Raw genomic sequence first — 24,528 nt, 5'->3', positions numbered from 1 at the left:
AGAGCTTAGTTTTGTTTAGAGTGGGTGACCTGAAATCAGTGGATCTAAAGTTAGACATTAACTTATCCTGTTGATTTCAGTGGGTCTACTCTAAGCATTGACAGTGTCTTTCCCTAATTATTCTGAAGGCAACTGAACCTCAGTCTAAAACTTGTGTTTCCAAACTACTCCATTTTCTGTCCATAAAGAACCCCATTTCTCATTAAATTTTCCAAAGATCTCTTTCCTTTTCGTCTTACATATCATTAAGAAGAATCGACTCTGCTTAGTGGATTAGCCAAGGGAACATGTATTCCATCTTCTTCATCTCCTCTCATTAGCAGAGTGAGAAACTCAGGATTTTTTAGTCTCCCTCCACTATAAATGCAGACTGAGGAAATTTCACTTACAACTTCTCATATCTCACAATCAATCAAATGATTGTGTGTTACTTTATTTCCCCACCCCCATCCCTGATATTAAAGCATGGCAAGGGAGACACTTCACTTGATGTTAGCATGAGAAAAAGTTGATGTGTAAACAGATTTTCTATTGGTCTGTTTTGAAGAATTAAAAATGAATATTCTATTTCTGATAGAATTGAAAGGTATGGGCGTGTCCCCCTGCATCACACAGAGTGGTTCCAAGCTTAAAGGAAACCACACTCTCTGTAAATGAACAAACAGCAAAGAATGACCATATGGACAAATAATGTCTTCTGCAGTCCACAAACGGCTAATAGCTATTGTCAATAGCATGGGTATGATGTCTGGAGGAAAGCATCATATTTTCAGATTTAGGTCCCATAAATTAGTCCTAAATCTTCATGCACTTGAGTAAAAAATGTACTAATAATGGAAATGATGCACATCCAACATGAGGCAAAATGCACACATAATAGGTTTTATGTGTTTGCCCAGAAACACAAAAAGTATAGATCTTTCCAATGCAGGCTACTGGGTAATGAAGAAATAGGTGTATACCAGCATATTCAGTAATCTAATGAATTTAGCGTTCTTTTGGAAAATATTATATGCATCACATTAAGGCAGGGTTGGCCAACTTGGAGCCTCTCAGATGTTGCTGAATTACAAATCCTGTCACCCTTAACTGGTGGTCAGGCTAACAGGGTCTGATGGGAGTTGTAGTCCAACAACATTTGGATGACACCACACTGGCTACCCCTGATGTAAGGTGCTCCCACAGGCCATCCATCCACATACTTATCAGATCCGTACCTCCTTAGGTTCAGCCATTCCATAGGATCAGGTGTTCTCAAACCATCTAGAGGGCCCCATAAAGCATGGTTCTAGATAGCTCAGTTGGTTAGGGCATGGTGCGGATAATGCCAGGGTTTCAGGTTCGATCCCCGTATGGGACAACTGCGTATTCCTGCATTGCAGGGGGTTGGACTAGATGATCCTCAGGGTCCCTTCCAACTCTACAATTCTATGATTCTACTTCTCTGATTCTGTTTTTTGAAGCTGGAAATTAACAATGTTCTTTAATGAAACGGGGGAAGAAATTCTTTAATCTGACTGGCACTAGTATCTTTTCAGTAATTAATGTTCAACATCACTGCTGGGACATATGTCATGGTGCCCATGGCCATGATATTTAGTGATTTGATAAAAGCTCTTCTCTGACCCTGCCTCAGATATTGATGCCATGGTAATGCCCTGACATCTTTGATAAAAAAAGGAAAGTGTCAGAAATAGGTTAGTGCTTGAAATTCAGTCCACTGAAGCTTTCAACACAAGGCTGCGATTCTCCCTTTCATCAGTACTGCGGGAGGCCTGAGAGTGTGGTCCCTGCCTGCTGAAAAACCTGAATCATACACTTTTCAACCGTGTCCCCAAAGAGCTGCGGTCAAAGGAAGTCAAGGAGCATTTTGGCGAAGTGCCGTGAGGGTCAGCGGTGGGGCAGATCTTCGCGCAGAAGCTACCTCTCAAAGGGGGCGAAAGTTCAGGTGAAAAATGCTCATTACCCTTGTGAATTCCAATAGGGCGTTTTGATTCATCGTGCTCCTGCAGATAAGGCAATAAACGGACCTTGGCAACTGCTGCCACTTTCTCGCTGGATTGTTTCACTCTGCACCGGGACCTCCAGAAATGCGAGCCCCGAAAAAGAGTAGGCATTCATCATGCATGAAAGAATGATCTATTGCCTGGTTTTAAAAGCTTATTGAAGACAATGGGAGGCTTTTTATTGCCCTCAGCTCTTTCTGGTTTCCTAGGCTTAGGTTACTCTCTAATTGTCAAATGCCTGGAAGGCCAATTTCTTTTGTTGGAGTAATTTAAGATAAAAATCCAGTACTACTTGGCTGTAAAAGAGCAAATGGGATCCCCACTAACTGGCAGCACTGGGTTGTGCATGGAAACCATTTACAGAGGGGCATTCCTGGATGGACCACAGCCCCACAGATTCAGCAACAGGTGTTGCAGGAGAGTTCTGGGTGCATCACTCACCTTTCCTGCTTTATTATAGCAGGTGAATAATTTCAGTAGTGCGGCGGGGGGTATGCGGAGTACATTTTAACAAGATCCCTTTGAGCAACTCTTTCCTACTCATATTTCTTCAGACAAGAAATTTCTTGGAGCAAATCGTTCTTCTGGTATTGTCAGCCTGTGACTAATTGCTCTGACTTTTGGCTTTTTTTGATGTGGTTTCTTTCAGCGAATACTGGTGAGCTGTGGCCAGCGGCAGCTGTTAATTAGGACCAGGCGAGGAAGTGTTGTTGTTTATCTTGCGAGAAACAGTTTACAAACCGTTTACGTTGGTTTTTAAAATATACCTTTATTCTTCGAGTTGCACAGAAATCATAAAACCAATAAAAACAATGAAGAAACAAGCAAAAAAACCAAAAAAAACCCACTAGGAATAAAATGTGATAGGATGGAATAGAAAGGGTGGCGGCGATGAGATGGAAAGCCATATCGTGTACATGTATTGATGTGTGAAATTATATTGTGAGGAGAAACATATTAAATTTAAGCATTTATTTAGTTCCTAATGGAACACAGGCCACATCTGCACCATATACTGAAAGCCATATTATTCCACTTCAAATAGTCATGGTTTCTTCCAAAGAATTCTGGGAACTGTAGCTTGTTCAGGGTGTTGAGTTAGGACACCCCTATTCCTCTCACAAAGCTTCAGTTGCCTTATTGGGTCCTCATATCAGCCCCTTATGCTATTCTTAGCTATACAGATTTCTCTTGTTGACTGAGGAGAGTGTGTCAACCTGTTAGGTGCATAATCTATCTCACCTGTCACTTGGTAAAGTGGCAATAATCACTTCAGTGTTTGTTCTTTTCTGGTATATACACTCACTTGGTCATTAAGCATTCATGTCATTTTGTTAGGGTGCCTAAGTTATGAGAAAGCTTAACTACCCAAAAATGTAGGCTAGGGTGAAGGCAAGAGGTGTGCAGGTGCTTGAAAAGGGCAGGATGAGTCAACATCTAGACCAACCATCCTTGAAAATATATTAATTAGCCATTAGCAGTCTTCATTGGGAAGTTTGCAACACCTATTATGTAAATAGGGTTTTAATAGCATTCTTACGTGATAAAAATGGAAAGCAAGTCAGCAGTGTCAATTGCAGCTAAGCCATGTGTGACAGTACATTAAAATGTTTGATTGCATTTCTATGCCACTTTTCATTCTAATGAATCTCAAAGCAGCTTACAAACAATAAATAGCAAAAACATAATAAAGTGTAATAGAACATTTACAATCATTTAAAATAATTGATAAATCATCAATAAAACTATTGTAATCTATAAAACACTTAACAAAACAGCAACTAAAAATAGGCTAAACATCACAATTACAGCAAAAGTCATATTATTTGATTAACAAGTCAATACTGCATGTATAATCTATAAAGCAATATTATACAATACAATACAAATACCTTTATTGGCATTACAAGTTAAGACATTTCAAATCACTGGGATAAGTTTACAAGGGACAAGAGTGATGCTGTTGAGGGTCACAAAGCATTCGATTGTTCTGCTCCACCCTGTCTATTCCCTAGAGGGATGATTCATTAAAAAGCCTTTTGGGTAAGATGGAGATTAAAAAGGAAGCCACCGAGGCAGTAACGTCCTTGTCCCTATCCGCTAGGAGGAACCGCATTTGGCTTTCTCTTAGAGCCGTGGGTCGCATGTTGCTCAGCATCTGTTTTCAGAGTCTGCTGTGCAAAGGGCAGTCCAAGAGAATATGGTCCAGTGAGTCCGGTACTCCTGATTGCAGCACACAGGTGGGCTTGATAAGGAATTTGTGAGTATCTACCTGTGGTTACTGCGGAGGGGATAGCATTTAGTCTTGCAAGCATAAAAACTCTGTTGGGAAGGAAGTAGTAGGTCTTTTAGGTAATTGGCACAAAATCCTTAAGAAGAAGTTATGCCTAAGGCCTCTGGAGAACAGGGTCTCGGAGTGTGAGGAGACAAACACTGTTTTTCATGGTCATAAAGCCACTGCTTATAAAGCAATACAGTGCTACCTCTGGTTACGTACTTAATTCATTCTGGGGATCCATTCTTAACCTGAAACTGTTCTTAACCTGAAGCACCACTTTAGCTAATGGGGCCTCCTGCTGCTGCCGCATCGCTGCCACACGATTTCTGTTCTCATCCTGAAGCAAAGTTATTAACCCGAGGTACTATTTCTGGGTTAGCGGAGTCTGTAACCTGAAGCGTATGTAACCCGAGGTACCACTGTATTAACATTAACAGAATAGCAACTAAGGAGTGCCCCATTTTGGCACAGATGGTCCCCCATGTGTACTAATGTGTTATACAATCACACATTTTGGTTGAGATGACAATACTGCTTTCAGCTCTTTTCTGAAACTTTCCCCTAAATACCAACAAATCAGTACACTGTCAGCACAATGCTATGCACATTTACTCAGAAGTGAGCCATATTCTGTCCAAAGGGAATGAACTCACTGATAGCTCTCTAAGTATTCAGAATTGCACACCTATGTTAGTTTGAGGATTAAAATTGGATAAATAGAAGTTTTGAAAAATAATAATAATAGCAGATTTGAATTCCTCACTCCTCCCCCCCAAAAAATTGAAGACTCCTCACTGAAGAAATTTGCCAAAATTAATTTTCACCCCCTAAAATGATACATCCTAGCAGGATATACATTTCATAAAAGCTGAAATTAAATATGCAGATGCGGCACTACAGCAGTGAAATCAAGGATATATTGGAGCAAAAAAATGCAGAAAAGAAAATAAGTCTTGGATTATAATGAATCATTAAGGAGTACAGAAAGAATGGAAATAGGAACTGGTTGAAATCTGAATCTGGCAATGGACTTTTTAAAAAGACACCGGCTGCTTGTATGTAAGGCAACTGTATCATATCAGATCCAAAAGCCCAGGTGTTGTGCCACCCTCACTCCTGGTCCTTCATTACTAATTTCCCTTTCATTTAATGACTGTTACAACCTGGGTTATGGACATCAGGCTCACACTGGCCTTCCAGTAGCTCTCTTCCCTGCCAGGTGATCTCTCTCCAAGGGCCAGTGGATCCTTCACCCATGCTGCCCCAACCATCTGCAGAACATTGCACCTAATTAATTCATTGACTGTTTCAGAAGCTCATCTTATGACCCTGCCTAAACTCTGACATCAGACACTATCTCTGAAGAAATCAAATCCTGTTCCCCAAGGCTGCTGACCTGCAAAGTTTAGCAACTGGCCACAGAATTCAGTACACTGCCCTGGCATCGCTCTCTGCAAAATAACATCTGAGCGGGATGCAAATCTTGACCTGGTTGCCACTCACATGAGTTTTGCAATTAAATGCTGCAGGTTATAGACCTGCACACTGTTTAGAAGAGGTACTCTACACATTAAGTACTTGATTCACATCTTAAGGCTGAATTGACCACTTAACAAGCAGTTGGCCCATCTATAAGGAAGGAAGTTTCCGTTTGGTGGGCCAGAGATTTCAGTTTGTTTAGAGAAAATAATTTTATTTCTTTAAAATGAAAAAAATGTCATATTACTCTATATTTGACTTGTGTCTTAAGTTCACTTAAGGAAGTTTACAGAACTTTATCATCTCCATCTGCAGTCATCTCCATTCCCCCAAGAATCTCTCTCAAGGGTTCATGGGTCCTTCTAAACAATGTAAAAGCAAGAGCCAGGTGGCTGGAAGGCAGGAGAAAGGAAGTGAGCAGAAAGCATATAAAACAAAGGTCCAGGAGTGACAAATGTGCGAGTGAAAGATAAGAACAGTCCAAGATGAGAAAGAAAATGGAAAGAAATGGACAAAGAGCTCACGTAGCTAGGAATGAATTGATCTGAAATGACCAACACAATGTCAGGATAAAAACAACAAACTTATTTTTGCAAATATTGTTATTTCTATGCCACCTTTTGGCCAAAAGGCAGGGCAGGTGGAAAACCTTGCTGCTTGATGGTCCAGTACAGCCTATCCTCTTCAACAGTGTGTGTGTGTGATATTTTGTGTGTGTGCGCGCGTGCACATGTCTGTGCACCAGGGAGCTAGACTTGACGGCAGTTCTCTGTCCAGTGTTTTCATTCTGTGTACTTTGGCTCCTTTGGGAGGAAGGGCAAGTTATCATTTTATTAATAATTTAAAAGTGCATTTGGATTGATGCCAAGTGTGATACACCCATTTCTGAGGGTGGGGTCCTTAACAGTGATTTAGATGCTAAGATGTTTCAACATGCATGGCTGGGATCTCCGTTTCAATTTTTACAGGTTGCAGTACAACATTGTCTACTAAAGGCTGCCTGAGGAGGGGGGTGTCGGGGAGCATATAATATCTGTACTAAATAAATAAATAGAATTGTTCAAGTCCTATTTTGTGCCCCTGGATCTCCATTTCCCATTTCATCTAGAACTAGCTCTCTCTCTCTCTCTCTCTCTCTCTCTCTCCCCCCCCCCCCCCTGTATTATATCTGGGAGAGGTATGTGTGTTTTGCATCTAAAATAAACCCAGTGTACATAAAACAACATCAAAATCCTGCTATTGTAAATGAATTCAGGACAGTAAGTATGTGCAAGAGCCAATGTGTGTGACACCTACCCATCCTGAGGTTACTGTTCTTCTGGATGGTGTGTGGGGTATCAGTTTTATGTGCACCAAAACCGAACACACTTTAATTTATTTTCAAATTGCAGCCCCTCCATAAGACATCACATTTTCATTTTTGAGTAAGGAAAGCATGCCATAGAATGTAAAATGGGGAGCTGGCGCCATTCTCAAATTGCAGCAGTCCCTTGCGTTTGAGAGGGGAAAGAAACCTAATTCATTTTCGCTATATGAATGAAAGTGTGGCCGGTGAGACTTTGGCACCCCAGCGTCTGCAAGCTGTAGAAGGCAGAACCATGTCTTATCATCGGCATCAACTTCCCAGTCCAATAAGCCCTTAAAAAATGTAGGTCATCCAATTTGTGCACAATAGGCACAATGTGTTTAGAATGCCTATTACAGAGTGGAAATGCAAAAGACCGTAGTCTTTAGGAAGGATTTGTGCTAGTGGATTTCAACACTCGGGTAACCCTTTCATGGCTAATTGGTTTGCTGATGAAATCCTATGCATTGACCTACACCCGGGGTACTCAACGTGGTGCCCTCCAGAATGCATCCTAAGTGGCTCACTCAAATGACAATCAGCATAACTATTAATATTTGAAACAAATCTAAATGTAGTTTCAATAAGTACAAAAAATATAAAAATCCATGCAACATTGTGTAAAATAGTTATGAGCGAGCTAACCTAACTTAACAGCATAAAATAAATAACATTTATAAAACAATACAAATAAAGGGAATGGACCCCTGACTGTTAAGTCCAGTCGCGAAAGACTCTGGGGTTGTGGTGCTCATCTCGCTTTACTGGCCGAGGGAGCCAACGTTTGTCCACAGACAGTTTTTCCGGGCATGTGGCCAGCATGGCTAAGCCGCTTCTGGCGAAACTAGAGTAGCGCACAGAAATGCTGTTTACCTTCTCCTCCGGAGCGGTACCTATTTATCTACTTGAACTTTGACGCGCTTTCGAACTGCTAGGTTGGCAGCAGTTGGGACAGAGCAACGGGAGCTCACCCCATTGCGGGGATTCAAACCACCGACCTTCTGCTTAGCAAGCCCAAGGCTCAGTGGTTTACATCACAGCGCCACCCACGTCCCAACAATACAAATAAGCAACCACTGTTATCTATCTGAAGCTAAGCAGAAGAGGAAATGATACCAGTACAAAACCGAAGAGTAGTGCACAGAACATCATTGCCTTATGCCACTGTTATCATTGCCTCTCACCCCACACAGCAGCCTTTCCTTCCACACTCTCCCAGTAAATATACATCAAACCAGACTGGGGACCATCAGCAAGGTCTCAGAGTAGTGCCTCACCCTTGTGGTGATCCTGAAACATCAATCTCCAAATGGATTTTCAGTGTAGGGATACTGCTGCGATGCTAGCACTTCTCTACTTCCATGAACTAGTTCTGTTTGTAAACCAACATGTACTAAGTAATGGATGTAAATCCTTTTTTTAAAAAAAAAGAGAGGGCCTGTATGGAGACAGAAACACTGGAGGTAGGGAAGAGACGGAGCGAAATGAGGATGTTTATGCTGATAATGTATCAAAATCTAAATCTGGAGGCTTATTCAGACAAGATTTTTCTTTAGAAACAATGGATGCAAATGGAAATTTGATTAAAATACCAAGCAAAGTGAGATATAACTGCAATAGAATCATATAGTATAGTGCCGGGGTCAGCAACCTTTTTCAGCCATGGGCCAGTCCACCGTCCCTCAGACCATGTGGAGAGCTGGACTATTATTTGGGGGGGGGGGAATGAATGAATTCCTATGCCCCACAAATAACCCAGAGATGCATTTTAAACAAAAGCACACATACTACTCATGTAAAAACACGCTGATTCCCGGACCATCCGCAGGCCAGATTGAGAAGGCGATTGGGCCACATCCGGCCTGCGGACCTTAGGTTGCCTACCCCGGTAGTGTATCTTGAACAACTCATGTATGGAAGCTGCTCTTTAATGAAACATTGCATACTGGTGCAGCTATGTTCATGGTTACTGTTGATGAGAATTTTGCTTTTGCCAAGAAGAGCAGATTTTCCCAGTGGTTTTTTATATTTATTTTTGATGCATCTCTTCATCACCCCCTTGTGTTGCAACAGTTCTAAGGGGTAGTGTGACTATAGATAAAATACTGTATTGGTGGGAAGAAAAAGACCTGAGCACTAACTAAAGTAATGATTCCCAAGCGATCAGGCAATGGTCTTAATGTCTTCAATTTTTAAAAAAATAAAATGTAGCAGAAACAACTAATAATTCCAATTAAATTTTTAGAAAAGCTATATTTTAAAATATATATTTATGGAATAATAGGTCAGAAGTGATTTTTTAAAGTTAATAATAATCATCATCATCATAGAATAATAATAATATTTTATTATTTATACCCCACCCATCTTGCTGGGTTTCCCAAGCCACTTTGGGCAGCTCCTAACAGAATATTAAAAACATGATAAAACATCAGTCATTAAAAACTTCCCTAAACCGGGTTGCCTTCAGATGTTTCCTAAAAGTCAGGTAGTTGTTTATTTCCTTGACATCTGATGGGAGGGCATTCCACAGGCCGGGTGCCACTACCAAGAAGGCCCTCTGCCTGGATCCCTGTAACCTCACTTCTCACAGTGAGGGAACCACCAGAAGGCCCTCAGAGCTGGACCTCAGTGTCCAGGCTGAAAGATGTGCAAGAAGAAGTGGAACCACGAAACCATTCCTGCTCTTTGTTTCTGTCTCTAACATTGATATGGGCCAGATGTCTCATTGTCTCAGACAGATTTTCCTCCTTGGAGTGGCCTTTCACGTGCTAATTTATGTGCTTCCAGAAATAAGTAACGTATGGTAGTTCACAAAGATGAACGTAATGTACCAGCAAACCGTAAGAGAAAAGTCAGGAGAGAAAATTACAAAGCATTCTTTTCCCATTTATTTCCTCTGTGTACTTGTAGGATTACATCAAAACAGCTTTAAAAAGGAAGGGGATCAATTCCCCTTTAGTATTTAAAGAACTAAGAATATGTTCCTCTTCATTTGTTATTCCTGTCACCTGTACTGTGTTTACGATTCTGTTCTTTGTTGTTTGAATAGAAAGGAGGGAGGGAAAATCAAATACCACCTGGAAGGTGGAGGCAGAGGTACACTGGAATGCTAAAATACATTGGATTTATTATAAGGCTGCTTTAAAACAGTTCTGGCTTACTATGCCTTGTTCAAACCCAGCATAATTATTATAGTGCATCTTAACAAGTCATTTAAGTTAAGTGATTCAGGTCTCATTTGAAGCCAAACCTTTCAAATTTGCACTTTTCTAAATAAATTGCCAGCCAAAACAGAGTGATCCTTTGAAATTCACACATCGAGATTTTGCTATGCAGTTCTCCAACTAAAACATGCATATTTTTGGGGGGGAGGGTTTTTATATCATCAGGGAAGTTGGTGGGTATTGCTCTGACTCCCAACTACCCCTTCTAAAAGCAATGGAAATTCAAGATAACATCCATCTCCCTGTTGTATTTGGTGCAGAATGATCACTGCTTTTTTCTGGGGCGAAAAAAAAGTTGCTGGAAAGCTATTTCAGCATACAAAAGAACCCCAAAGGGACCATGGACAATGAAGATACAGGGCCAACTATGATCCAGAAATCCATGGTCCTCTCCAAGCTGGAATTGATACTGGCAAGCTGGAACATGTGCAGAAGAGGGTGACCAAGATGACAAAGGGTCTTATGAAGTTGGGTATGTTTAGACTGGAGAAGAGAAGGTTGAGAGGTGATATGATAGGCATCTTCAAATATCTGAAGGGCTGTCACATGGAAGATGGAGCAAGAGTCTTCTGCTCCAGAGGGTAGGACCTGAAGCAATGGATTCAAGTTACAAGAAAGGAGATTCTGAATAAACATTAGGAAGAACATTCTGATCAACACTGGAATGGACTACCTCAGAAGGTGATTAACTCACCTTCATTGGAGGCCTTTAAACAGATCTTAGATGATCATCTGTCAGGGATGCTAGGGGTCCCTTCAAACTCTATAGTGCTATCGTTCTAGAAGTCCCCAGAGCTACAATTCTCAGAGTGGTAAAAACAAGCCCCTCTTCCCAGAGAACTCTGTGAGGGGAATATGGTCTCCTAACACATTGGGCATGCAAAGAAATATATTCCTAGCACACCTATCTCCGGATCACTGGGTAATGATACCCTCCAACTATTCAATCTGTGCATAGATTTCTTTTTAAATCCTGGTGAAATCTGTTTCATGTACTAAAACTTTTTGTAGACTTTAATTGTGAATGGTTGCTGACTTTCAGTCTGCTGCTGTTTTGCTTTAGTACCCGCGCTGTGTTTTACATTGGCTTTATTCTTAGACAAGCTGCCTTGAACTACCATTTAAAGGAAAGGCAGGGTAAAAAAAGAGAGAGAGAGAGAGAGAGAGAGAGAACTACAAAACTTAAGTAGACCAAGCTTCTTTGATTAGGGTTGCCAGTGCCTCTCAAATGCAATCTGGAGTGACTTTCTGTTCCATCCCTACTCAACACCCCCCAGTCCCATCCAGGAATAACAGTGTCAGAAGCATATCTGCACAGGCTGCCACTGGTGCTCCTTTCCACCATCGCCACCCCATAATGAGTACTAAGCAGTGTGGAAGCCAATGTCCTTGCAACTACCTATCACACTTCAAGGACCCTGACATCAGTATACCTGAAGGAGCGTCTCCAGCTCCATTGTTCTGCCCGGACACAGAACAATGATCCAGCTCCGAGGGCCTTCTGGCGGTTCCCTCACAGCGAGAAGTGAGGTGACAGGGAACCAGGCAGAGGGCCTTCTCGGTTGTAGCACCTGCCATGTGGAACTCCCTCCCATCAGATGTCAAGGAAATAAACAACCATCTGACTTTTAGAAGACATCTGAAGGCAGCCCTGATTGGGGAAGTTTTTAATGTTTGATGCTTTATTATGTTTTTAATATTCTGTTGGGAGTGGTTGGGGAAACCCAGCCAGATGGGCAGGATATAAATAATAAATTATTATTATTTCATGACTTATTTTTCAGTGGATTTTTTTTTTAACACACACCTGTGTATAATGATTAAAGTCATTAGGCATGAGATATGAGAGGCTGAAAAAGATTATGACCAAAGTGCTGGCGTCCACTGATGCTGCATTCATAATCTGGTGCAAATGTGTGTTATTTAAAACATCCGGGTGAAACATGCCAAGTTTCTTCCCTTTTCTCAAGGGAAACCCCTTGGGCTTTTAGTGCACTGAAATATGGAGAAGCATCAAGTAAACACAGGAAGATGCTAAGTAGCTCTTGAGAGACAGGGAGAACACTTCAGTTCTTGTTGACTACATCTAGGTGTGGAGAAGTGATCAGCTGCTCACCAGTAACATTCGGTGCTTTATGCAGGATGAGAGTTTAAATGCCCTTTAAAATAATCCCAGTGGAAACATTTAAATGCAGAGGTAGCCTTGAGTTGTGGCAAGCAGAGAAAGAAAGAAAAAAAAAACATCTCCCTTCCAAAGGCTCTGGCATCCTAAAATAGACACACTTGAAAGACAAGATTTTAAAATGGAAGAATGTGGCTCTTACATTGTTATTGATTGTGGGTATTTGAGTTAGCATAAAATCCAATAACCAGTTTTTGTACAAAGCAATTTGTGTGCAGCGATAGGGAAAAAATGCTTTAAAAATTGTACCAGTGTAGGTAAAATTCAGTGCACTTCCATATGCCTTCTTTTATATGGTAAAGAGGGAATCTGCATTGCCCAGCGACAATCCTCAGTCCATTTTCCACTACTTCTTTTTTTGCAACAGGAAATCTGTAAGCACTTTCAAATGAATAAATTTGGAACTCACTCAGGAATTAGGGGGGGGGATGAAGATGGGTGATGCATGCTAATGCATTTAGTACACTTAGATATAAGTTCCCAGAAATCAGACAGAAAATGCTCTGTACTAGAAATGGAGTGTGTGTGTGTGTGTGTGTGGAGAGAGAGAGAGAGAGAGAGAGAGAGAGAGAGAGAGAGAACTCTTAACCAGGTCAAGGTACTCTCTGTAGCATTCTTCCAAGTTAGAGAAGTGCTTTCCCATGCCATCTTAAATAAAAATAAATCTGCCAAAGTCTGGAACAAAAAGAAACCTGTGCCTTTTGGTGGAGTGCCCCCCCCCCTCAAAAAAAATTATGAAGTTCTGAAAATAAAATAGAAGTTGGTCTAAGTACAGTAAGCTATCTGATGCAATAGCCAAGGAGTCCTTTAAATAAGTGTTTCCCAAACTGCTCCAGCTTCTCTGATGCCACGAAGTTACTCTAAGCCATACATATTTATCTTGGGGCAATAGGGATGATTGAAGAATTTGATCTTTGTGGATTCTGATACTTAACTCCTGGACTAATGCCAGGGGCTATAGCTGTCTGCCCTATTTTGCACTTCTCCACATGTTGCAACACATTTTTTTAAAAAATGCATTTTCTATTAGAAAATACATATGTTCTGTGATCCCTGAGAGGGTATCACAGAAGCAGTAAGCAGCATTGTAGAGTAAACCTTGGAGACAGAGATCCAGTGTCAGCTTTACACACCTACCAAGGCCAGAGCTTCAGCACTGCCGTGGCTGAGAAGGGGTCATGCTGGGCTGGACTGGGGGTGTGGATGGCTTGGGTCTAAGGATCCTTCCCAGCCCCCTGATGTGCCCCCAAACAAATGGGAAACTACAACAAATCATGAGGTGGCCTAGTTTCCTCCCCTACCAATTTTCTCAGGGGAGTGAAATTGTAAAACAAAATAAAGGGAAAGGATGGAGAAATACAACTGTGCCTCCTTTGCCTTCATTTCTGCCCTGCCAGTAAGAACCTGGCATGGTGGTTCAGCTGCTTTCAGTCCATTCCCCTCCACCTTGATTTTTCCCTGTTAGAAATGTATATTAAGTAAAAAAATATTCAAATTAATACAGAAGCAGGGGGGACTGCACTAATTAACAGATGCATGCAAAAGAGTCCTGGACCAGAAATAGATTGATTCATCCTTAAAAGGGCAAATTCATGTTCAAAATGATGAGCTCGCCACTCAGTGATTGCAGCATCAAGTGATGATTTTTCTGTGTGAACACAGCCATCTCACATCAACCACCTTAGACTGTGTCTCCATATCACCTTAGATATAGTAGTTTTTCAGTGGAAGATGTTCATACATTCAGCTGCAAGTCACTGAGTGATAAGACACTAATTGAAGTACCTATATGCAGGATTCAGGCCTTAAGCAGATCTTTGAACAGTTCCTAGTCATAAAGAAAGTGTTTGAGGAAGCATGTCTCTAAATGATTTAGCAGTCCAGAAAATACATTGACTTCTGAATCACATCTTGTCTGCTTACTTTGGGTAAATAAGACTAACACAAAGCTTAGTGAAAGTGACAGAACTTGTCATTACAGGGTGCAAATTCTGCACTGAAGACGTTTTGAATGACATTTCTATTCTAATTTCCAGTGCATGCATTTCAGAAGTGAAGCACAGATCCTGCTAATGCAAATCCTTAAAAAAAAAAAAAGTTTGGAATGTCCATATATTAAGTCTGATCCGCCATTAGAAAAATTCATACAGTATTTCATTGTTGTAATATTTCAAACTGGGTGACTTCTTTTTTCTCTGCCAGTAGATTTCCCTGACTCAGAACTGCCTGTCTCATAATGAACTTGACAATGTGTAAACTGACAAATGCAGACTTAAATCTTTTCACAAATTAAGTTTCTGCCATCTGAATTCTCTTGGTTGTTTTCTTGCTGATTCAGCTTCACTGTGAAAGTCGGGTTATTAGAGGAAAAGTAAATCATAAAGGAAGAAAATGTGGACTTTGGGGCTTGAGAGTTCTCCTTCATTATAAATCTGACTACAATAACAATGTTGGTTTTAAAACCAACCTTTCCCAACTTGGTGCCCTCCAGATGTTTTGTACCACAATGGGGAAAGGCTGTAGTCCAGTGGCTGAGCCTCTGCTGGGCATACAGAAGGTTCCAGTTTCAATCGACAGCATCTCCAGGTAGGACTGGGAAAGATTCCCTACCTGAAACCCTGGAAAGCTACTACCAGTCATTGTGGACAGCACTGAGTTAGATGGACCAGTGGTGTGAACCAGTATATGGCAACTTCCTATAATCCTGTCCACCATTGGCCATGTTCAGCTAATGGGTACTGTAGTCTAAACATATCAAGGACATCAGATTGGGGAAGGCTGGCATTCAGATCTTTCCCCCTTTGAAATACAGTGGTACCTCAGATTAAGTACTTAATTCATTCCAGAGGTCCGTTCTTAACCTGAAACTGTTCTTAACCTGAAGCACCACTTTAGCTAATGGGGCCTCCTGCTGCTGCTGTGCCGCCGGAGCCCGATTTCTGTTCTCATCCTGAAGCAAAGTTCTTAACCTGAAGCACTATTTCTGGGTTAGTGGAGTCTGTAACCTGAAGCGTATGTAACCTGAAGCGTATGTAACCTGAGGTACCACTGTACACATTTCTGTGTACATTTTTCTTTTTTTAAAAAAAAAACCCTGAAGCTGCCTAGTAAACTTCAAAAAAGTGCAAATCAGGTGCATATAAATAGGAGACCAGAAAATTAGGTTGGTTTGCTGACTGACAGATTGCAAAATGCATGAAATTCTCTTCCATCCTTATTTGCATGGCAGCAACCCAGTGGGCAAGAGCTATACTCAGTGGGGCATTTGCAGCCTCTGCTCGAGAAACATGAGCCAAGCAGGAGAGCGCCCCATGTTTCAAAGAAAGCAAATGCTGTCCTCTCAAAGTTCACCCAGAGTTTACTTTGTAAAAGGAAAGCCGTTCTGATTCTGACAGTTTTCCTCTCCCGTTCCCACCAACACCGCCTTGGCATTTAGCACTTCCATGTTCAGGTCCAAAGCCATCTATCAGACTAAAAGATATTTCACATTGTCTGCAAGCATTTATTTACTTATTTATCAGAAAATCTGTATTCGTGTCACTTTCCGCTTGTTCGAGTGTCCCCTGAAGCATCGCCCAATAAAGTGGTTCAAATTATTAAAGATGAACAATGGAAAACCAACACAAACAATAACACAAAGCAGCTGGCGAAAACCACATTGCATAGCGAGCTCACTGTCAAAGGGAATAGGAAGAAAACATTGTCCAGCAGGGTAACTGAACAAGATGGAATTGAAATACATTGGCAAATCCCCTAACGGTGCACAAAGAGGCAGTTTACCAAACTTCCACAACTTTGGTGCCAAAGTTCACAGTACCATGCTGTGGAAGCTCACCAAATGGGCCCACCTAGCAAGGAAGCGGTCTCATATCAGGTGCCCAAATGCCAATGATCAAGGTGATAGAGTGACTACTAACCATGATGGATGTGGTCTGCCTCCACAGATGGAGGCAGTAATGCTTCTGAATACCACTTGCTGCAGATCAGAGGATGGGAGAGAGCTCTTGTGTTCGATTCCTGCTTGCAAGTCTCCCAAAGGCACTGTGAGAAGAGAATGCTGGACTAGATGGACCATTGTCCTGATCTAGCAGACTCTTATGATGTTCTCAATTGCTGAGTAGAAGACATAATTTTGGTAGGAGTAAGAAGGAAGAGAGTTATACTTGCTGAAATTTGTCCATCTGCGCAACTGTTAAATGTGCCAGGAGCTCTGATCTCTTTTGTATCAAGCTATGCTAATCTTTGGGACGCGGGTGGCGCTGTGGATTAAACTACAGAGCCTAGGACTTGCCGTTCAGAAGGTCGGTGGTTCAAATCCCCGCGACGGGGTGAGCTCCCGTTGCTCCCTGCTCCTGCCAACCTAGCAGTTCGAAAGCATGTCAAAGTGCAAGTAGATAAATAGGTACCGCTCTGGCGGGAAGGTAAACGGTGTTTCCGTGCGCTGCTCTGGTTCGCCAGAAGCGGCTTAGGTCATGCTGGCCACATGACCTGGAAGCTGTACGCCGGCTCCCTTGGCCAATAAAGCGAGATGAGCGCCGCAACCCCAGAGTCAGTCACGACTGGACCTAATGGTCAGGGGTCCCCTTTACCTTTACCTATGCTAATCTTCAACAAGGATCTTCACTCTCTTCTTCATTGTGTGTGAATCTATATTTGATTTATCCTCAAAACCCACTGAGAGAGTATAGAAGTTCTACATTACTAATTTTACAGAGCCGTATTGTTATATACCCTCTACAACTAAAGGTATTTGAGTTTGATTCCCCCCACCCCCAAAGATGGCTTGTATTTAATAGCTCACTTCAGTCTGTGATTAGAAACTGATATACAAGTTAACTTTGAAATGAGCTCCTATGAAATAGAAGTGTATTCAAAATGAAATAATAGTTTGGGTAAAATAGTGGGGAGGGGGTAACAGAGTTTCACTTGCATTGCACTCATGCATGAGTCTTTGGTATAGTTCACTTTTCTTTTGAAAAGTAAAACTGTTAAAACACAAGGGCAAGATAATAGCTGTGACAAAAAGGGGGGGTGGGACACCATTTATGCCTAGCAGGTCAGTGGTGAATATTAACATACATTCCCCTTGAAAGCTTGATGATAACTGCTTGGGTGGCGGGAATACCAAGGTAGAGGGAAGGTTATGCTACTGAAAATTACTTGAGACAGCTTTTCATCAATTATCTGGTGAGAATTTCAGGCAATTGTGCTAAGGCACTTCATGGGTCAAGTAATAGGAGAAGTAAGAAATTAAGAAAGAAGGAAAGGAGCAGAAAGAAAGCCGTGGGGTGTTGGGTCACCTATCGTGGACAGGGTGAGTGGAAAGAAGTTATCGCTTTGCTCACAGGGGTGAAGAAAAAGGCATTAGAAAAACTATAGGCCATATTTCTCCTCTCCAGGAAGATCCAGCCTAGAAATCTGGTATCCCTAAACAAATATATCTATATATCTGGAAGTTATAAGTTGAAGAGAACCGTAGGCTTGGACGTGCCTTTTCATTAGCTCACCTGTGCTCATGTACACACATTCAACATATCTCACAAGCATCACGTGTCCTTCTGTCCTCATTATTGCTCACTACTTATGCATGTGTGTCTATAGATCAAAGGTAGCCAATGTCATGCTCTCCAGATATTGCGGGCTGCTGCTCCCATCAGCCTCTGCCAGCATGGCCAATAGCAAGGGATGATGGGAATAGTGGTCCACAATATCTGGAACGCCCTCCCATCAATGAGATGTCAATGAGATAATAACTATAAACTTTTAGAAGACATATGAAGGCAGCCCTGTAATGATGAGTTTTTAATGTTTGACGCTTTGTTATGTTTTTATATGTTTTGGAAGCTGCCTAGCATGGCTGGGGCAGCCCAGCTTGATGGCAGGGTACAAATAATAAAATTACTATTACTGCACACTATTACTACTATTACCACTATTACCTCTGAGATAGAGGGTATAATATCTTTAACAGTGAACTCAGGTAGTGAGTCCTGAAAGGACTGGGGCCAAGACGGAACTTAGAGACAGGAGAGCGTGAAGCATGCTCAGAAGGACCCCAAGATTTGAAGTTATACACAAAAAAAGTTTAGAAACAAGAAAGGGGGCAATCTCCTCAACCAAGGGTTGGTCAGGTTGGCCACCATAAAGGGTGTAGGCCCAGGTCTCCTCTTCTGCTCTGGGCAGCTGAGCAAGGTGAGCAGGCTCCTCTGGGTGCCTCAGCGAAGGAAGGCAATGACAAGGCAACGACAAGGCGTGCCCACAGTTCCTTGCCAAGGGCACTAGGGGACCTAGGTACACCTCAGCCCTCAACCCAGTGAGGGATGAGCATGTGCTGTAGCCTCAGAATGTCTAGCCTCAGGTGGAAAGGGAAAAGGAAACTGGGTTGGGGGAAATAATGGAGCTCCTTGAAGAGAATGGCTGGAATTCTGAATAGGTGCACTCCTTTCTTGTTAGGAATGAAAGCACCCTGTAACATTTTGTTGTAGGTCCCACTTGTGTATGTGTGTAGATCTAGCTGTGATGATCCAACTGGAAAAAAAATATTGTTATTCAAGCATGTATACTGTGGGTCACTGTTGATATCACTGTCAACATCCCAAAAGAAGATTGAACCTGAAATAATTTAATATGCATCGTTAAGATTGTGCTACATAACTAACAATGGCTACCATTATTTATATTGTGCCATCAATGCATATGGCATTTTGCTGCCTAATGTAAGAGAAGAAAAAGAAGGCGACAAAGGGGCTTGTCTCCAGGAGCTTACAAAAGTTGACAGTAAGGGAAGCAACTAGAGGGGAGGACACGATGACCTGAGAAGAAACTGTGTTCTTCTGTGATGAGTGCATTGGTGGGCAGGTATGGTTAACCCCATACCACAAAGCTGGTAACAGGAATAAATCATGATATAGTTCTGAAGAAACATTGTCTCCAAAACTAACCTATAGTTAGCTGAACTGGTGTTTGCACTGGGGAATGTCACTTTTAAGAGTTGACATGATGTGGCACAAAATTCAGATGTTTGCCTTCCCCTGGGTTTACGACATCAGCACTAACAGTCGGAAGTAACTCAGCAGAATAAACAAAAATGTACTTGCAGTTCTCTTTGCATGCCTCTATTTCTAGCCTGTAATACTCTCGTACTAAATAATACAGGATGAACACTTGGCATCTGATTGTTCAAGTGCCCCTGTTCTTCTTTTAGCAAACATTTGAATCAAAACATCTTTATCTTCCCACTCTTAGCATTACATAAACCACTAGACTGAAATGTCTTTCAGGGAGGTCAAAGCCGAGCATTGCACTCTGGTACAACATGCCATAATATTTTCTTTAACCTGTAATAACTGACTTGAGCTGATCCAGCTTATCGTGATGAAATGGGCTCAGACAGCCCCACTACACCTCCATATTGCTGTGCATTAGTAAAATGCTTGCAAGGATGGCCTCGTAAATAAACCACAACGGTAGTTACAAGTGAAAAGTTCAGGGAGCGTCTTCTAGGAAAACGTATGCTGGGATTCTGCTGTAAAAACAAGTCTCTGTACTTGGAAATTTAGTCTGGCATGGATGAGGGAACAGAAGCAGGAGGCAGATGTGACTATAATGTCACAAGACTTGCAAGCGATCCAGGGCATCCAGCGTTTTCTGGGTGCGACATTTTCAAATTGCAGTTTTCCAAGAAGTCATTTAAGTGCAGTACATATATTTATGTCCCCAGTTAAAATTTCCGTGTGTGACAGAAGGCATGAATGGTTTTATGTGTGCATTCCAGATTATCATATTTGTAAGTTCCCTCTAGGAGCACGATAGGCGTTGACATTGGTAAATTTGTGCAAGTCATTAAGGAGCGGTGCTAATGAAAGGCAAATCCTAGTGCTGGTTTTGCTTTCCAGTACTGTCAGCCAAAGGCTGAGGTGAGGCCGAAGCGTTTATTTTTGCAGCTGCTTCAAATTGTTGCTGGAGTGAAAGCTCACATTCTATTAATGTTATCACGCTGCCAGCAGATGTTAAGGTTTCAAAGCAGCTAGTCAGGATCCCTCCCTCCCTCCTTCCCTTGGAAATTCCACATGTATCTGAACATCTCCAGTTTGCTATTCATAATTTTTAATGTTTGTAATTTTATTTTTAAAATGTGGCATGTAGCAAGGAGAGTGACTATGGTAGCGGAGAGGAGGATAATGGTAGCGCAGAGAATAATAAAATATGGTCCTACTATTAGGTGGAGTGAGGCATCTGCCTCAGGCAGCTGATGTTGGGGAGCAGGCAGTGGCAGAGACAGAAGGGCAGAACTGTGGGTTTCACATGACCTGCCCTGAGTCCCCTAAGCTAACCTGCTGGTGGTGGTGAGGAAAGGACATTGTTCCATTGGCAGGACTGAGCTCATTGTAATTTTGAATTTTGTATACCAGCTTGCTATATTTTTATGAAAGTGGACTCTATACATAGAGAAATAGTAACATTTAACTGCCAGACTGGTTAAAATTTGGAGGAGGGTCTGCATACTATCTTCAGAGACCCTCCCCACTATATGAAAGTCTAGGAAGCCACACAAAAAAGAAACCAAGTTTTTAAAAATACATTTTTTTACATTTTCATGAAGTCCACAAACACTATGTACCAGTATGTGATGTCGCAGATACCAATAAACACTGTTTTCTGGCTATTTCCCTCCACTAGGGATATTGGAAGAATTGGATATTTACATAATCTTGTCCAAAGTGACCAAATCTTGCTTGACCAATGTGTGGGTCAGAACATGGTTTCCACGAACTCTCACATTTCCTAAACATTCCCACGTGTTTGCACATTTTAGTGAAACTGATGTGCCAAAAATGCATTTTATTAGGGGAAATTTGCGCAGAAATGTTGACAAATTTTCATGGGGATATTATATATCACACACACACACACACACACACACACTGCTGTGGAAATGTGGTGAAATGAATTTAAGATGGAAAAGAATGAGAAATAATTAGTTCATCCCTACTACTGAGCAAGGCAGTCACAGATTTTCTGTGTAAACTGATTAATACCTGCAGCCTGTTTCAACCCTTCACAAAACAGGCTGAAGAAAAAATAGTAGAGGTGTGCGGTTTGAGAGCTTTAACGCATTCATTGTGTAAAATGCCTCTTTTGTCAAGAGGTTTAATGCTGTTCTTCACAGAACTAGGCTTTTAAGTGAAGAAGCATTTCAATGTTTCCTAGCTGCACCACATCACAGGAAAAAGTTAACAAACAGCAATACGCCCTTCCCCAAAAAGGCTTCGTGTTGTGGTCTTGAACTTGGCAGTAAGGGTGGGTTCCTTCAAGCAGAGTGAAACTTGTTGTTATACTTCGTAAAGGAATGCTTTTTGGTGAGTTCTTTTGAAACCATGTGTGTTGGTGAGTCATCCGCTGCATTTGGCTGTGTTGGCATTGCATTGCTGTTTTGACATGCTTTGTCCTTAGGGATACTTGGTGTTGCCAAAGAAATATTAAATATTTCCCCAGAAGGTAGAAGATGACACACAGAGAGAAAACAGTATTAGTAGTTACAATGGTGGCAGAACAGAGCGTCAGTGCAGCATATTATTTAAAACGTTGGATGAAGGCCAGGATGACCTGGGTTCAAACTTCAGTTCTGCCACGAATATCACTTAAGTGAACTTGGGCCAGTTGTTCTCTCCCTGCATAACCTACCTGTTAGGGTTCTTGTGAGGTCATACTTATTTTGCCATCCTGAGTTTCTTGGAGGAAGTTCTTTGATCTACAAATAGGCTAGATAAAGATATATAAATAAATAATGTTGGAAGAGTCTTTGGAAGATATCTTTCACTCACATTTTCCATTCCTTCATGGTATTGACAGAATCATAAAATCATAGAATTGTAGAGTTGGATCTTCTAGTCCAAACTAGTCCAATTCAAGAATCACAGCTAATGAATCTCTAACAGGTGGCCATCCAACCTCAGTTTAAAAACCTCCAGTTTAAAAACTTTCAACAGCTCATACCATCAGAAAGTTCCTCCAAATGTTAACATTAGGAACATGTTAACATTATCTATTAAAGACTTTTCTTCTGTGCTCTGGATAATCACTTGTCTGTAACCTGTTGCTGTCATGTTTGTATTTCTTCTGCTGTGGCCTGATTAGGCACATGAGGACACCACCTTACTGAAGCTAAGCACATCTGGGGTGCTCAAGTCTGGATTGGTCACTACCTGAGGATAACATGTACACTGCCTTTGATTCTGTGATGGAAGAAGGGCATTATATAGAAATCCAGAAGATGTCTCCTCTAGATACAATTTCTAGGTGTACCTTATGTTGTGATGGTAGTTGGTTGACCCCAGTATATGACATCAATGATGAGTTTCTACAGCCTGTTTCATGACCCAGGACACAAGACCAAACCCACATTGATTACTTTCGGGCTCCTGAACCTTTATGGAAGGGGAGTGATAATAGCATCCTTATCACTGAAGGAGGTTGTTGGAATAAAGAGTCTTAGCCCTTGAAGTAGGTGCCTTGCTCTTAAACAACCAGCTGTAAATGAGTAGACTGAACTAGAATTTATAGAATCATAGAACTATAGAATTGGAAGGAACCCTGAGAACCATCTAGTCCAACCCCCTGCAGTGCAGGAATATGCAGTTGGCCCAAACAGGGATCGAACCTACAACTTTGGTGATATCAGCACCCCTCTAATCAGTTGAACTATAGATGCCTGGAAGTTGTGGAAGCAGCAGCCTTTTCCCTCTTACAGCAGCCCTCTTCGTTTACACCCTCACTTTCACAGAGTTTTAGAACAAAGAAACTAGCCACCACCCTTCCAAGATGGCAAATATGCAGTTCAATGCTTCTCACATGGTCTAAGGTTAAACACTCACATGTTAGCTGCTAGAGAACAATAATCAGTTAATTATCAACCGGTTAAAGCTCAGAGAGAGCTCTTCTTGCTGTTCTTTAGTTACAGTGGAATTTTACAGTTAAACTCTTTCACCAATATATATATAGCCATTTCCATTTCAGTGTCAATTAAACCAATTATACTTAATACCTAACACCAGGACTAGAACGTTTTCTAGCTTAAAATAATGTTTGGCTATCTTTTTGCCTAAGCATGACCATGGTTCAGCATTTTATTCAATGATATTAAATGTATAAAGGAGAGGTATATCCACCCGCCTGGACATCCTGATACCATTGATTTTGATGGTTCATGTGTTGAGACATTCAAAAGGAAAGTCACCTAAGATGAATCGTATTTTGTTACATTTTATCATATTTCTATTGCTAGGTGCCTTGAACTCCAATTAGTGGAACAGTGGCATACAGATATAACAAAACAAAACAAAAAATGCATTTTCATTTCCTTGTAGGAATAGGCATTATAAGATAAAAGGCAGCCTTCCCTGTTGGAAATAGAAGGATAATTTTGCAGCATAATATTAAGTGTATTTTCTTGGAACTTAATCCAAATTTAACAGGTTTAACTTCCTTAAATCCTTAACTGCTTAAATTTCAGACACTTAGATCCTGAACACAGTTCACTTAAATTTTGATGCAAAGCTCTTTCTAAATACATTTTAATGTTGCTCCAGCATGCATTTGTTCCTATGTAGAAGCTTCACTTGTCATATTCACCGTGGAGCACAGGAAACAGAAAAATCAAAACGATTATAGCATTTGCTCTTAAATTAAATATTGGGTAAAAAGATATTTAACTGCTTTGGTCGATATGTCTGCTCTTTGAAGAAACCTGAAGTATTTTGATTTAATTATCTCTCACTTTTGCACATGTAAAAGAGTGACACATTTTTTTAGAGCCAAACGTCTATTTGTTGTGATGATTACCTCCATCATGTCATATTTCAGCCAATACTTTAATATCCAAAAGGTCATCTAGCAAGCACGGATTTCCAAATAGACTTGCTGTACTTTGAAATGCAATCTACTTAAGCTCCCAAATTGTCTAAACATCAAATAGGATTTCATTCAACAGGTGTGTGGTGGTTCATTTATAT

The 24,528-nt window shown here is 41.2% G+C and overlaps 1 protein-coding gene across 5 annotated transcripts in view; it reads left to right on the top strand.

Annotated features, from left to right (window-relative positions):
• CCSER1 (coiled-coil serine rich protein 1) overlaps positions 1 to 24,528 on the top strand; it is a 691,921-nt gene that overhangs the window by 481,489 nt on the left and 185,904 nt on the right. The window lies entirely within an intron of this gene.

The sequence above is a fragment of the Podarcis gaigeae genome (assembly GCF_964106915.1).
Source record: "Podarcis gaigeae genome assembly, chromosome: 9".
Lineage (NCBI taxonomy): Eukaryota > Metazoa > Chordata > Lepidosauria > Squamata > Lacertidae > Podarcis > Podarcis gaigeae.
This window is presented reverse-complemented; position numbering and strand designations above follow the sequence as displayed.